This window comes from Phyllostomus discolor, chromosome 6 (assembly GCF_004126475.2).
Source record: "Phyllostomus discolor isolate MPI-MPIP mPhyDis1 chromosome 6, mPhyDis1.pri.v3, whole genome shotgun sequence".
NCBI classification, from domain to species: domain Eukaryota; kingdom Metazoa; phylum Chordata; class Mammalia; order Chiroptera; family Phyllostomidae; genus Phyllostomus; species Phyllostomus discolor.
In genome coordinates, this window is record NC_040908.2 from 146338713 (window position 1) to 146351866 (window position 13154).

General features: G+C 45.0%; 1 protein-coding gene across 4 annotated transcripts in view; it reads left to right on the forward strand.

Moving 5' to 3' along the window:
- The window catches only part of KIAA1549L (KIAA1549 like), a 231739-nt gene that overhangs the window by 33020 nt on the left and 185565 nt on the right, over positions 1-13154 (forward strand). The window lies entirely within an intron of this gene.

Consider the following 13154-nt stretch of genomic DNA (forward strand, 5'->3'; position numbering starts at 1 on the left):
AAGAGGCCAAGAACTTTTTCAGGCACTGGGGAAACAAAAAAAGTGACAATTATAATGAACAATTTAACAGTTCACCCATACAAATTGCTGGCGTGTGCTTGTGCACCATACCGAGGGCCAGGCGCTGCACCCACCTTTGCAGGGCTGTCTTTTGGGGCTGCCTCGTTGTGGAGGGTGGGAATACCTGCGTATGTCTAGTGCCTCTAGTTAGGGTGTTTGCATTTATGGAAAGAGAAGCAGAGCAGGGGTCCAACACAGGATTTGTGTGTGAGGACATGTAATCTCCAGGATCTGGCTGTTTCTGGAAACAGGGACTATTTGAAATTCCCTGAAATTGCCCTGGAAAACTCTGAGATGGCCATTGTCAAAGCATCTGGGCCATTATAATTTCTTAGTTCAGCAAATCTACTACTACCTAGTATTTTTATTAACTGCCTCTTTCAATTAGCACACAAGCCAAGAAGTGTATTAAAATCGTAATTGGTTGTTATGAAGATCATCATTATAAATGAGTTCCGCAACATCCTTAAGTGCCTTCAGAATCACACACAAATTAAGCCATGTGCAGTATGGATTTAGCATGAAGTATATTTTATAGTGTGGTGATTTATAAAATGAATAATCCATGGATGATTGGATAATCTTATAAAAGGGCTTTTAAAAAATATGGTAAGAGACATGCAACATAAAATTTATCATCTTAACCAGTTTTAAGTGAACAGTTCTGTGGTGTTAAGTATATTCACGTTGTTGTGAAACAGATCTCCAGAAGTTTTTCATCTTGCAAATTTGAAGCTCTGTACCCATTGAACAACCCCCCTTTTCCCTCTCCTGCCAGCCCAGGTAACACCTATTCTATTCTCTGTCTCTGTGAATTTAAAGTCTCTGGATACCTTATATAAGCGGACTCCTATAGTACTTGTCTCTCTGTGCCTGGCTTCTTACCACTTAGCATAACATCCTCAAGCTTCATCTGTGTTATTACAGGTGACAAGATTCCCTTCCTTGTAAAGCCTGAATAATATTCCATCGTATGTATACACCACTTTAAAAAATCTATTCACCAGTTCATGGACATTGGGGTTTCTTCTAACTCTTGGTTATTGCAAAAATTGTGCAAAGACTTTAAAAAAAAGGGACGCCTCATTTCTGTCATAAGCTAGTAATATTATTCACTTAGCAACCCTTCTATTAAGGGATTCGTAGGTGACTTCAGTTTTCCCCGACCATAAACATCTGATAAATGTCTTTCATATAAATCACTGGTGATGTCTCTGATTATTTCCTTAGAATAAATTCCTGGAATAGCATTACTGGATCAAGAGGGTGCACACTTTTAAGGCTTTTGGCACGTGTTATCAAGTTATCTTTCATAAGTGTATGAATAGTGTGCGAGGGAACCCATTCTCTCTACACTCTTGCCAATGTTGCGTATTGTCATTAAAAAGCAAGACAACAGGAGACCTTTGCCAGTTTGATAGTTGCAAATGGTTCTATTTTGTTGTTTTGATGTGAATTACCAGCAGGGAGATCGAACTTTGTTTTTCGTGTGTTTATGAGCTTACGCTCGGGGTGTGTATGCTCCGAGTCTATTCACATCCTTCGCCCATTTTCTGCCAAGGTACTCAGTGTCTTCTCTTCCCAATTTTAAGACCTCTTTATAGAGTCATAATGTGCAGTCTTTATCATGTGTTGCAGGCATTTACCCCAGTTTATTATTTGCCTTTTACATTTTATGGCATATTTTGATATCCGATATTTAATATAGTCAAATCAATGACTCTTTTCCTTTATGGTTTCTTTCCTCTGTGCATCATGAAGATGGGTGAAATACTAGGCGAGGCAAGCCTGCTTTTCCCTGCCTTCTGCTCCAGTTCAGAAAGACAGATGAAGGTGTAGCTGTGTTAGGTTAGTGCAGAGCATTCGACATCTCATACTCATTCATTCATTTATTTGTTCACTCAAAACTGTTTATCCAGTGCCCACCATGTTGTCGGCATTGTATCCAGCACTGGATTGCACAGTCTGCAACTGGCTTGCCTGAGTGTGGTGCCCACGCACGGTGGATTTTCACAGACAGCCCCAATTTCAAATATTCCACCCCATTGTCGGTCTCGGGTGGCAGACTGCCTATTTTGAATCTGGCTTCTGCATGTGTGGATGTATTATCTTTGGGTAACATGTTCACTGGGGATCCTTCTTTGCCTGCCTGTATCTGGACCCAGAAGGCAGTACCTCATCCAGAATGCAGCTGGAAGGACTAAGGTCCTACTGGCGTGCAAGGTGAGCGTTGCTCCTGCTGGTTCTGAGAGGGAGCAGCATCTGTTTGGGGCACCCAGTGGAACAGCCAAGTCCCCGTCCTCTTTCCCTGGACCACACAGCTCATGCTAGCACAGTGCTTTTGCTTTTCTAAGCTGCACAGCAAGTCCGAACCCAAGATAGGACCCTTTCAGCACCAGACTCCTGTACACGGTTGCCATGGAGAGAGCCAGAACAAGGGAGCCGAAAACACAGATGATTCTCTAGCATTTAAAAGACCCTTTCAAGCAGCAGCCAGCCTCAGAGGCCACGGCATGAACCCCAGTCCGGAGGTGGGGTGAGTACCTGGATAAGGTGTCCTGAACAAGTGATGGGTTCTTGCCTCCTTGGCCTGTGAGCCCTCTGATTCTAACACTGATTGGTAATCACTAGAGTCCCTCGTGGCATTATTATGTCTCCACTGGATTTGGTTTCAGCCCTTGCTCAGGGCCAGGAAATGAATTTTTAAAAATCACACTGTTGTACCACAGTTGGTCAGCTGCCCATTCCTGAAGTGCTCTCCTTTGGGACTTTAGACATTTCATAGTTTTATCCACTTAGTAAGTCCTTATAATTCAAAGCAAAGGGTGGCTATTTATTAGTAGTTGCTTTGCAGAGAAGGCAATGGAGGCGGATGGAGCCTTACCAGCCCACGCACAGGGCTTGTAGGTGTCAGGGTGACTTTCAGCGTATTTGGGTTTTATCTCCAGCTGGGTGCCAGCTGGATTATGAGACAATATAAAGTCAGAGCCCTCTATTCAGAAAACCCATTCATCTGATCCCCTTGGACACACCTGTAATTCTCTCAGGTGACAGAGGGGGTCACAGGTTCAGAGAGAGAATGACCCAGAACAGTGCTCTTCAAGAGAACTTCTATGTTCTGTTGGAAACATTTTATACCTGCGCTGTCCAGTGCTTTAGCCACCAGCCACGTGTGGCTGCTGAGCACTTGCAATGTGCTAGTGTGACCGGGGAACTGAATGTTAATTTTTGTTCATTTAAACTGTGGCTATGTAGCCATAGCCACATATGGCTAGTGGATAGCATACTGCCCAGTGCAGATCCGTTAAGTCTGACAATCATGTTTTTCAAGCTTTTTGACTGTAACTCATGTTGAGAAGCACATTTTATACTGTGCCGCAGCACAGACGCACCCCACCAGAGTTCCCCCAAACAACACTGAGCCTCACTATGGGCAGTGCCCACTTCTGTTTGACTCTGTCCTGTTTCATTTTTACAGGTGCAGGTTGTGACTTGATTAATGAATTTCATGACCCGCATGTGGGTTGTGACCCCCAGTTGGAAGAACATTGCCTTGTACTACCTGCTCCCCACTCTACCTCCTCTGCTGTTTCTGCATCTGGCCCCTTCAGGGTCTTTGCATTTGCTGTTCCCTCTGCCCGCTATGCTTTTCCCTACATCCCCTCGTGACTGCCTTTCTCATATTCTCAGGTTTCTGCTCAAACACTCACCAGAGATTTCTTCCTGCAGCCACCCTCCTCTAGGGAGCTTTGCATCCATCTTATCCTACTTTGCTTTTCTCTCCAGCAGTGTGCACCACCTGACACATACATGGTTTGTTTGTCGGCTGCCTTCCCTGCTGGAATATCAGCCTCTTGAAGGCAGGGACTGTTTTGTTTGTTGGTGTGCCCCAGCATCCAAGCTAGGAGTTCAGTAAATGTTTGTGGAATAAATGAACTGACATGGCCGTGACCGTTCTCAGAATTTTCGCCATGGCTTTGTTATGCCGAGTGGTTTGTGGAATCTTGCCATCGTTACCTGGAGATACAGAGTTCGTGCCAGTGGTCCGGCTCACGCTCTGGGCACTGGGGATGGATGCATTAAAGAAGAAGGTGGACACACCTCTGTCCTGTTGGAAATTATAATTGGCTTTTGGGCCTCTGCCATGGCTGGGTGCAGGAATGTCATGCTGCAGGGTGTCTGGAGAGTGACTCAGGGATGAAAGGACTCACAGAGAGAGTTTCTATTTTTCAGACGCATAAGCAGCATTTAGTAGGGCTGTGGAGGGGTGGGGGCAGCCCTGCATGGAGGTCCAGGGAAAGAAAGAATGGCAAATGGCAGTTTACACGAAACACTGGGTTACATACAGGCCATGTGCCCCAACCTAGCTTCTACCGTAGCCTCTCTGAGAGTCAGAGACTGGAATGCGGGCCTCTTTTCTTCCAGGCCAGCGGCTCTTCCTACAACCATTACGGTTTTCCCTTACATTTGCCTCTCAACATAAAAATAAAAATGGCCAACCTAAAAAAAAAATGTTATTGCTGCTTCAGTGCTGAGCGGCAAGCTTTATGAGAACTGAGTAATGGGTTTGGTGGAAAGCTATCTAATAATAATCGTACCTTGAAATTTTTATTAGCCCATCCTTATACTTGATGGTTTCTGCTTACACTACGGATGTGTCGGTGGTTCTTGAATCCATTTCGAAGGCACAGAGTGTTTCTATTCTAAGTCTATTTTCCCTTATCTTTTCCTTATAGTCAGATTTATTATTCCTTAGGCTTTCCCCCATCCTTCATGAGAGAGCCATTGGGATGGTGCTGTTTCTTCTCCTTTGTTAAGCGTACACATTAGATATCATTTGTTGAATGGCTTTTTTCCCCCAACAGGAACTCTGCAAAGAGAACGTATTATAATGTTAAACCTCCATGTAATAAATAGTGGAGCTGGGCCAGTACGCCCAAGACATCTGAGCAATCTCTTGATATTGTACACTCGAGCTTTAGCTGCATAAATTTTATAGTGCATCATCTGACAGTATTTGTGATAAGTATTCCCTAGTGATTAAATCATCATTTTATGATCTGGTACACAGAAAGAGCATCCACGAAGCTACTCCCCCCTCATCCCGCTCAAATGTGAAGACTCCTGATTTATATCTCACAAACCTTTTATTAATTTTAGTTGAGCTGTTATACAGAGGTCATGTGGATTTTCATAGAGCAGGTTTATGTAGGAAATGCCTGTTTAGGGAGGGACGGGGGAGTGGAAATTGAACTGCCCGGCAGGCAAAACCAGAAAATGGACCCCGTAGTGATCGAGAAGCTGTGTCTTGACGGTTGTGGTTAGTAAATATTTACAGCGAAGTCTTGAGCTGCAACTCTGCAGTATTTTTTTTTTTAGAAGAAACGTTTCATAACCACGAACTGTTACATTTGATGAGCTCGTGGAGCAGGCGACTGGCGCAGTGTGCAGGCTGACACCACGCTCCCACTTGTTAGGGATGTGCTGTCTGCAGGCATCATGGTTTTCGCTGAGTTAATGCACTGGTCCCAGCTGGGATTTCTACTGTTCTCCACCAATGGGACTCGTGGGAGTGTGACAGGGGCCCCTCCGGTCCTGAGGAATGGCTGTTGATTTGCAGCCACAAATGCAGCTCCAGCCGGTAGTTTATGTGTTAAATAATGGATAGTTGGCTGTGCAAACAAATGAGCCAGAGCCTGCTGCCTGCCAGAGCCCCTCTGGAGGCGCTTGGAGAGTGCTTGGGGAGGCGCATTAACTCCCTCCATGGGCACCATGGGCATCATGGGCACAGAGAGCCCCTCTTCTCACTCAGGGGACTGTGCCCATGGAAGTATTCACTCAGTGGTTGACTCGGAGAGAGGGAAGACACGGGGTGTGTGTGTGGGGAGGGGTGGTGTGGGCAGAGGGGCTGTTGCAGCAGACCACAGGGTGGGGGTCCCAGATCTGAGAGGAAAGCGCAGCTGGTGGGGAGATGGTGTCTTAACACGGCGGCTTTTAAACTGCTTGGGGTTTAGGGGAGGGAGGAGCGAATAATAATAATAATGTGAAGCCAGCTGGGAATGGGATTGGTGGGGATTTTAATGCAGTCCTTAGCCCATTACACACTCGCCAGTGTGAACTCAAGAGCAGCGCTTTTCAGACTTGAGCGGGCAGCAGAAATACCAGAGGCCTTTTAAAACACAGACCGCGGGATCCCACCCCAGAGTCTCTAATTCAGTAGATTTGAGGTGGGGTCCAAGGATTTGCATTTCTAACGAGTTCCCAGGTGCTGCTGTTGAACAAGGGACCACACTTTGAGAACCCCACTCTTCAAGTACAGTTATGATCGCAGCAGCCATACGTCACTCGTCCATGCCAGTGCAGCCCCACAAGGTGTGTGTTTGTTCTGGAGCTGCGCGTGGCCACCTCTCCTGCCAGGTCTCTCACGGTGCCTCTTGTGCTGCTGATTCTCGGAGTGTCATCCTGAACCCCATGTACCTGTGGATTCCCAGGCTCCACCCTTTCGATTTTCTGAATCAGAATCCCTGAGAGTGGGGCACGGGATGGTACATAAGCACCCCCAGGTGACCCTTAGTCACTCATATGGTGAACAGCCATTGCCCTGTGTGCTTCTTCCCAAATGCATTGCATCCTCAGTCTCAAGGGTGTGTTTTGCCCTTGCCTTGGCTTGTTGCACTTTGCTTGGATCACTGCTGCCCTAGGAATGCCCTCCCACCACCTGCTTACCTGCTAGGACTCTTGAATCCTTCCAGGTCTTCCTCAGAAGCCCCATCCTTCTTGAGACTTTCCTTGACCACCAACTGCCCCCCTCCCACTGCCCCCCGCTGCCCCAAGCTGGATGTGATTCCCTAAAACATACTTTTCTTTTAAAATAAGCTTAAAAATGAGATGCCAGTCCTTATATTTTGATCAATTGTAAGATACCCTTTTCAACCTCCGCATGCCCCAGTCTCTCTCTGAGTTAAATCTACAGAATATGGTACATGTGGCTCTTTGTGAGATGTAGTAGGTCAGTGGACATAGCCACGAAAAACAAGGAAAAGAATAAGAAAAGCTGACAGCTTCTCAAAGTTGTTAGGTGTTAAAAACTCAATGGTACATTGCACAAACAACACCGTCCCCTGGCTGTTAAGTATGTGGTTATAGCCCCTACTCAGCGTAGGTTCCTGGATGGCTGAGACTGTCTTATATTTATAATTTGGTCCCCTGTGTACCTGGCTTATGATAAAAGTGCTCAATAAATATTCACTGAATGACATAAATATGATTCATTTATTTGTGGGTGAAGTTGACACCATTCTTTTCTGGTTTGATCTTTTATTATGTGTGGAAATACCTACCTGCTCTGGATACCGATGAGAAGGGCAAACAGAAGAGATTCAACAGGAGGACGAGGATCTTCATTCAAGCTTTAAGTACACAGTACCCCTCAGGACCGCCCAGAGCCAGCCTGCTTTTGCAGAATCCTGGATGTCTGTGGGACTCAGGATGGGGATTGAGTGGGAGAAGGGGTTGGGGAAAGTGCTTTCCTCCTGGACTCTGTATGCATGGCATGGGGAGTCCTTAAACTCTTCTAGCCCAGAGACCATGGGTCTTCAGTATCTCTCTGTACCCAGCACTTAGAATAGGAAGCAGGCAGGGAGTTAGTGCTTATTGAATGAATGAATGAATGAATGAATGAAATCTTGGCTTTGAGTCCTGTCCAGGTAGCACATTTTGACCTCTTTATATCTATCACATTTGCTTCGTAGATCAGGGATGTTAATATGTGATCTAACTCTATGCAAGAAACTTTTGAGAGCCTAGGTTGAGTTAAGTAATCTGAGGGCACTTTTTCAGGTGTTACGCATGTGTTATTATCCAGAACAGAAGAGAGCCTTCTCTGTGGTTCTTACAAATAACTCTTCTTGGTCCTCAAGTTCTGTTTTAAAGATGTGTCATTTAGGGGGGTCTTGGTTCTCTTGGTCAGTTCATTCTCTGCTGATTTTCTCTCTGAATTTGCAGCAAACAAAGCACTGCAGGTGTTGAAATTTTTCTTTGTCACCATGGTGTGTCAAGGGATCTTCCTGCTAGTACTTGTCTGACAGCTATATTTTGTACTTTGTACTGTAGCTTTCCCTGAAGAAACTTTGGGCTTATATGAATGATTTGTTGTGGCATTTCCCTTTGGAACTTAATGTTTGAAATTGGATTAATATACAGGAGAGACATCAGGTGCAGCAGCAGGAGTGGGAGGAAGACGGCTTTTGAACTTGAATCACTTGATTTTAAGTCCTGACTCTGCCCCTCATTTGTAGTATGTGTGATCTTGGGCATTTTTTGGAATATTTTATTATGGAGAGTGTTGAATATACACAAAATATGCAGAATAGTATAATGAACTCCCCCATTTATTAACTAATAGCCTATTTGTTTCAACTGTAGGGCACTCTGCCCCACTTCCCCAGTGTCATTTCTAATAAAATTCAAAATGTCGTATTATTTCATTCATAGATATTTCAGTATGAATCTATAAAAGATAGGAAGTTTAAAAAATAATATATCACTATCACATATGAATAAATTAATAATTTTTTAATATCAGGTTTCTGGGCATATTTCCAATACAGTCAAAATGTTATAAATTTTCTTTTTGCTTTTACAGTTTGTTTGAATCAGGATCCAAATAAGGTGCATATCTTGCAATTTGTAAAAATGTCTTTTAAGTTTCTTTTAATCTATTGGTTCTCCTTTATCTCTATTTTTTCACACAGAAGTGCAAAGGAAAAGAAATGAGGTGGTTTCTCTTATAGAGTCTCTCAGTCCGGATCTTGCTGACAGTATTTTTGTATTGTATTTTCTGTACATTAGAGGCATGGCCAGATTTAGATTAGGTTTTCGGTTTTGGTTTTGGATCTCGGGCATGTGATTTGCTCTTTCTGACCTCTGTGAAATGGGGTACGTACTATCTGTCTCATGGCTGTTAAAGAATTTAAAGAGACAAGACCCAGGGAAGGACCACACACCTGCTGAATGAAAGGTAGTTGTCATTATGATAGGGTCACACTGTTTTGTTAGCGCCTGGGGAGCTGGGCCACATGGGGAAGCTGTTTTCCTCCCATATTGTTCGGACTTCACGTTACAGAAGGCAGAGAGCAGGTGGCCTTGGGTGTGGGTTTCTGCCCTTCCCCTTATTGTGCTGGACCCTTGGTTTTCGAACTCCTAAAGTTCCTTGCGGAAGGCTGTTTGAGAAGCGACATGTTCAAAAACCGAATCACACAGGTGACTGATCTTACAGGCATCAGCACGGAAGGGTGGCTGGGCTGAGAACCGAAGTCTTGTTGGACGACCGAGACATTTTTTCATGAACATCTTGGTTGAGAACCGATTTGTTCAAGACGGGAGCCACTCAAGAACCGAGGTTTGACTGTAGTTTTCAGACATGGGGCAAGGTGCTTAAACCCTCCGAGCTTTCCTCAGTCTCTCAGACGCAGCTGATATTCTCAGAGCTGTGAGAAACCGGACGATGGAGGTGAAGAGCCTTGAATGCTGAGCTCATCATGGGGCTGAGGCTCTTTGTTACTGAGATACCTGAGTTCTGATATGGGACTTGGGGGCACTTAGAGGGCGAAGGGCTGCTGGTTGTGACTGCATGACAAGGGGCAGGTGCTGTGGGCTGCACCTGCAGCTAAATTCTCTTCTAAACACATTTGGAGATGAAATACTCTCGGACATGATTTAAAGAAGGAACAAAGAGCTTTGGGTGCTGAGCCAGATTACAGTTAGTGGGATACAGATGTGGGAAAGCGGGCAGAAACACCTGCTTATTTCCACACGGTCAGGGAAAAGGCTGGACTCCTTTCACACGGCAGCAGACATGATAGGGATGGAGAAACCCAGCAAGACAGCACCTCAGCCGAATGATCAAAGGTGACAGCACCAGTGACAAGGTGTATCGACATGCACCCCTTTTCTGATGTTCTGAGAAGGGCAAAACATCACATCTGGAGGGTGTTACTAAAAATGCACAGACTGACTCTATCGTGAGAAAATACCAGACAAAGGCAAACTGAGGGGCACTCTACAAAATACCTGACCAGTTCTCTTTGCAGATGTCAAGGTTGTGAAAGACTAAGGCTGAGGAACCATCACAGATTGGTGGAGGCTAAGGAGACTTGAGAACTCAATCAGGACTGGGTCCTGCATGAGAAAAAGAACATTAGAGGCAAAACTGGCAACATTCAAATGAGGTCTGTGGAGTAGCGGACGGCTTGTCTTACAGTTCTGTGAGAGGTTACCTCGGGAGAAAGCTGGCCGAAGGGCACTGAACTCTCTGTACTGTTTTTGTAATTTTCTCTAAGTCTCAAATAATTGTAATAGTTAAAAACATCATCCTGGGATATGTGGCAGCTTTTGTGAAATTCACCATTTTATAGGAAGTGGAGGGGGCTTCATTTGTGGCATAGAAACCCAGGTGCTAGAAACACCAGTTTACTCTAGAGCTAAAGCAGCCAAATTATGTCGTGACAGATGAGTTCCTGTCAATGAGAGCGTGGTGTATTAACTCAGAGATTCCCAGAGGCCATCCTGGAGCACAGGTGGTTGGGTACCTGGAGCTGACAGTGTTGTGGCTGAATCAACTTTCACTTGGTCGATTTGACAGAGCCGACTGGCTAATAATGTTGCCTCCTTAGGCTGAATGCCTGTTCTGTGCTGGAAGCTGAGCACTAAGTGCTTATCATCATTAATCCTCATAGCATCCTTGAGAGTCAGATGATAGGTCTCCCATTTCTGTGATGTATCTCAGACAGATTCATTTGCCTGGGCTCACTCAGCTGGAGTGGAAATCTGACTCCAGAGCTCAGATTCTGATAGCTGTGCTATTTTGTTCTCCTTTTCTCTTTGCAGGTGCTCCCCTGGACCAGTGCAATGCTTGCACTCCCTGCGGAGCCTCCAGACCTGGCTCCTCCGTGATCGTTTCTGCCTACACTCAGTAAAAAAGAAGGGATACAAATATCTTTTTATCCCCTATTATCTGTTCAAGCACTGGACTGGCATTTTATGCAGGCTCTTTGGGGCTGTTAATAGGTTTCTATGGTCAAACATGTTTTGGGGAATTCAGGGATAAATAAATTAAATAGCTCTCCACCTTTTCCCAGCAACTGAATGTGGCTGGAGAAAACCACACCATCAGCTTATTATCGCTAACCTCAAGTGGGCTGTTGGAGCTGCCCGGCAGTAGCTCGAGCCCAGTCGCTGCCACCCTGTAGGTACTTCAGACCTTTTTCTTTCTTGTGAAATGTCCACATCTCCCCTCTACCCCAAAAGGTAGTCCAAAGGAGGGTTTCCACATGCTCCCACCAAGGCCGTGACCAAGTTGCCTGTCTTCTGCCCTCTCTTTTGGTGAGGATGAGCCGTGTTTGATTCACGTGCAGAGACCAAGGACCTCCTGCCGGCCCCTTCCCCCTCAGGCCCCCTCTCTCCCGTGTGAGTTGCTCTGTGTCTGTTTTAGAAACCGCCCCTGTCCCCGGACCACACCCCCTTTGGCCGCTGTCTTGTGCCCCTGTTCGCCTTTTCAACCTATCTCTTCGAAAGAGTTTTCTTACACTCTCCAATTCTTCTCTTCCTATTCTTGTTCACTCTTTAAATCGAGGTGAAATTCACTGAGCACAAAACTAACCACTTTATATATTAAAATATACAATTCAGTAGTATTTAGTATGTTCAAAACGTTGAGTAACTACCACCTCTATCTAGTTTCAAAACCTTTTTGTCATCCCCAAAATAACATCCAGCCTATGCTTTTTTAAGTGGTCACCCTGCCTCCTCCCGTCCCCTAGCCTCCTGCAACCACAAATCTGTTTTTCGTCTCTCTGGGTTTACCTATTTTGTATATTTCATCTAAATGGTGTCATACAATATGTTGACCTTACTTCACTTAACATAGTGTTTTCAAGGTTCATCCATGTTGTAGCATGCGTCAGAATTTCATTCCTTTTTATTGCTTGGTAATATCCCATTGCATGTCTACATCATGTTTTGTTTATCCATTGGTTCACCCATCCATGGGCATTTGGATTGTCTCCACCTTTTGGCTACTGTGAATAGTGCGGTTATGAACATTCATACTGAAGTATTTGAGTATCTGTTTTCAGTACACTGAGCCATGTCCCTGGGAGTGGAACTGCTGGGTCAAATGGTAATTAGTGCTATGTCTCACTGTTTGAGAGACTGCCAAACTGTTTGGAGGCTTGGACCAAGTGGCTGGATTATTTTACATTACCACCAGCAATGTACAAGGGTTCCGTATCCGAATCTCTTACACACTTACCAATAGTTGATATTTCCTTCTTCTTTTTCATAGCCGCCCTAGTGGACGTGTAGTGGTATTTCATTATGGTTTTGATTTGCATTTCCCTTCTGGTTAATGATAGTCAACATCTTTTCATATGCTTTTTGGCCATTTCTGTAACTTTGGAGAAATGTCTATTCAAGTCCTCTCCCATTTTTTTTCCTTTGGGTTGCTTGTTTGTTGTTGTTGTTGTTGTTGGGTCTCCCATTGTCATTCTCTCTGGAATCTGCTCTTCCTGGCCTTTCCTCCTTATCCTTCCACAGAGTCGCTCGTATCAAGGTCACCAGTGGCTTCCCACTCTGTCAAGTCCAGTGATCCTCTTCAATTCTCTATTTTATTATCCTCATGGCAGCTTTTAAGGAAGGGTCACTTCCTCCTTGAGATGCTGTCTTCACTTGGCTTCCCAGACACTATTATTTCTTCACTCTTTTCAGCAGCTGTTGCTGGCTCCTTCTCATCTCCCTGATCCCTAAACACTAAACGTCCTCAGGGTTCAGTGTTCAGACTCTTCTTTTTCTGTCGTCACTTCCCTGGGTGACTCCATCCTTCCAGTTGTCCAGGCCAGAAATCTTGGCATTGTCATTAACCTCTGTTTTCCTCATCCCCCTGGCTCTACCATATGTAGCTGGACTTATCATGTCTGATAGCCTGCATCGCACGCAGTCACCCTGATCCACAGCACCATCTGTCATTTGTTAGCTGGAATTTTGAAGTAGCCTCCTAATTGGCCTCCCTGCTTCCCCCCTTGCCTCCACCATTTATT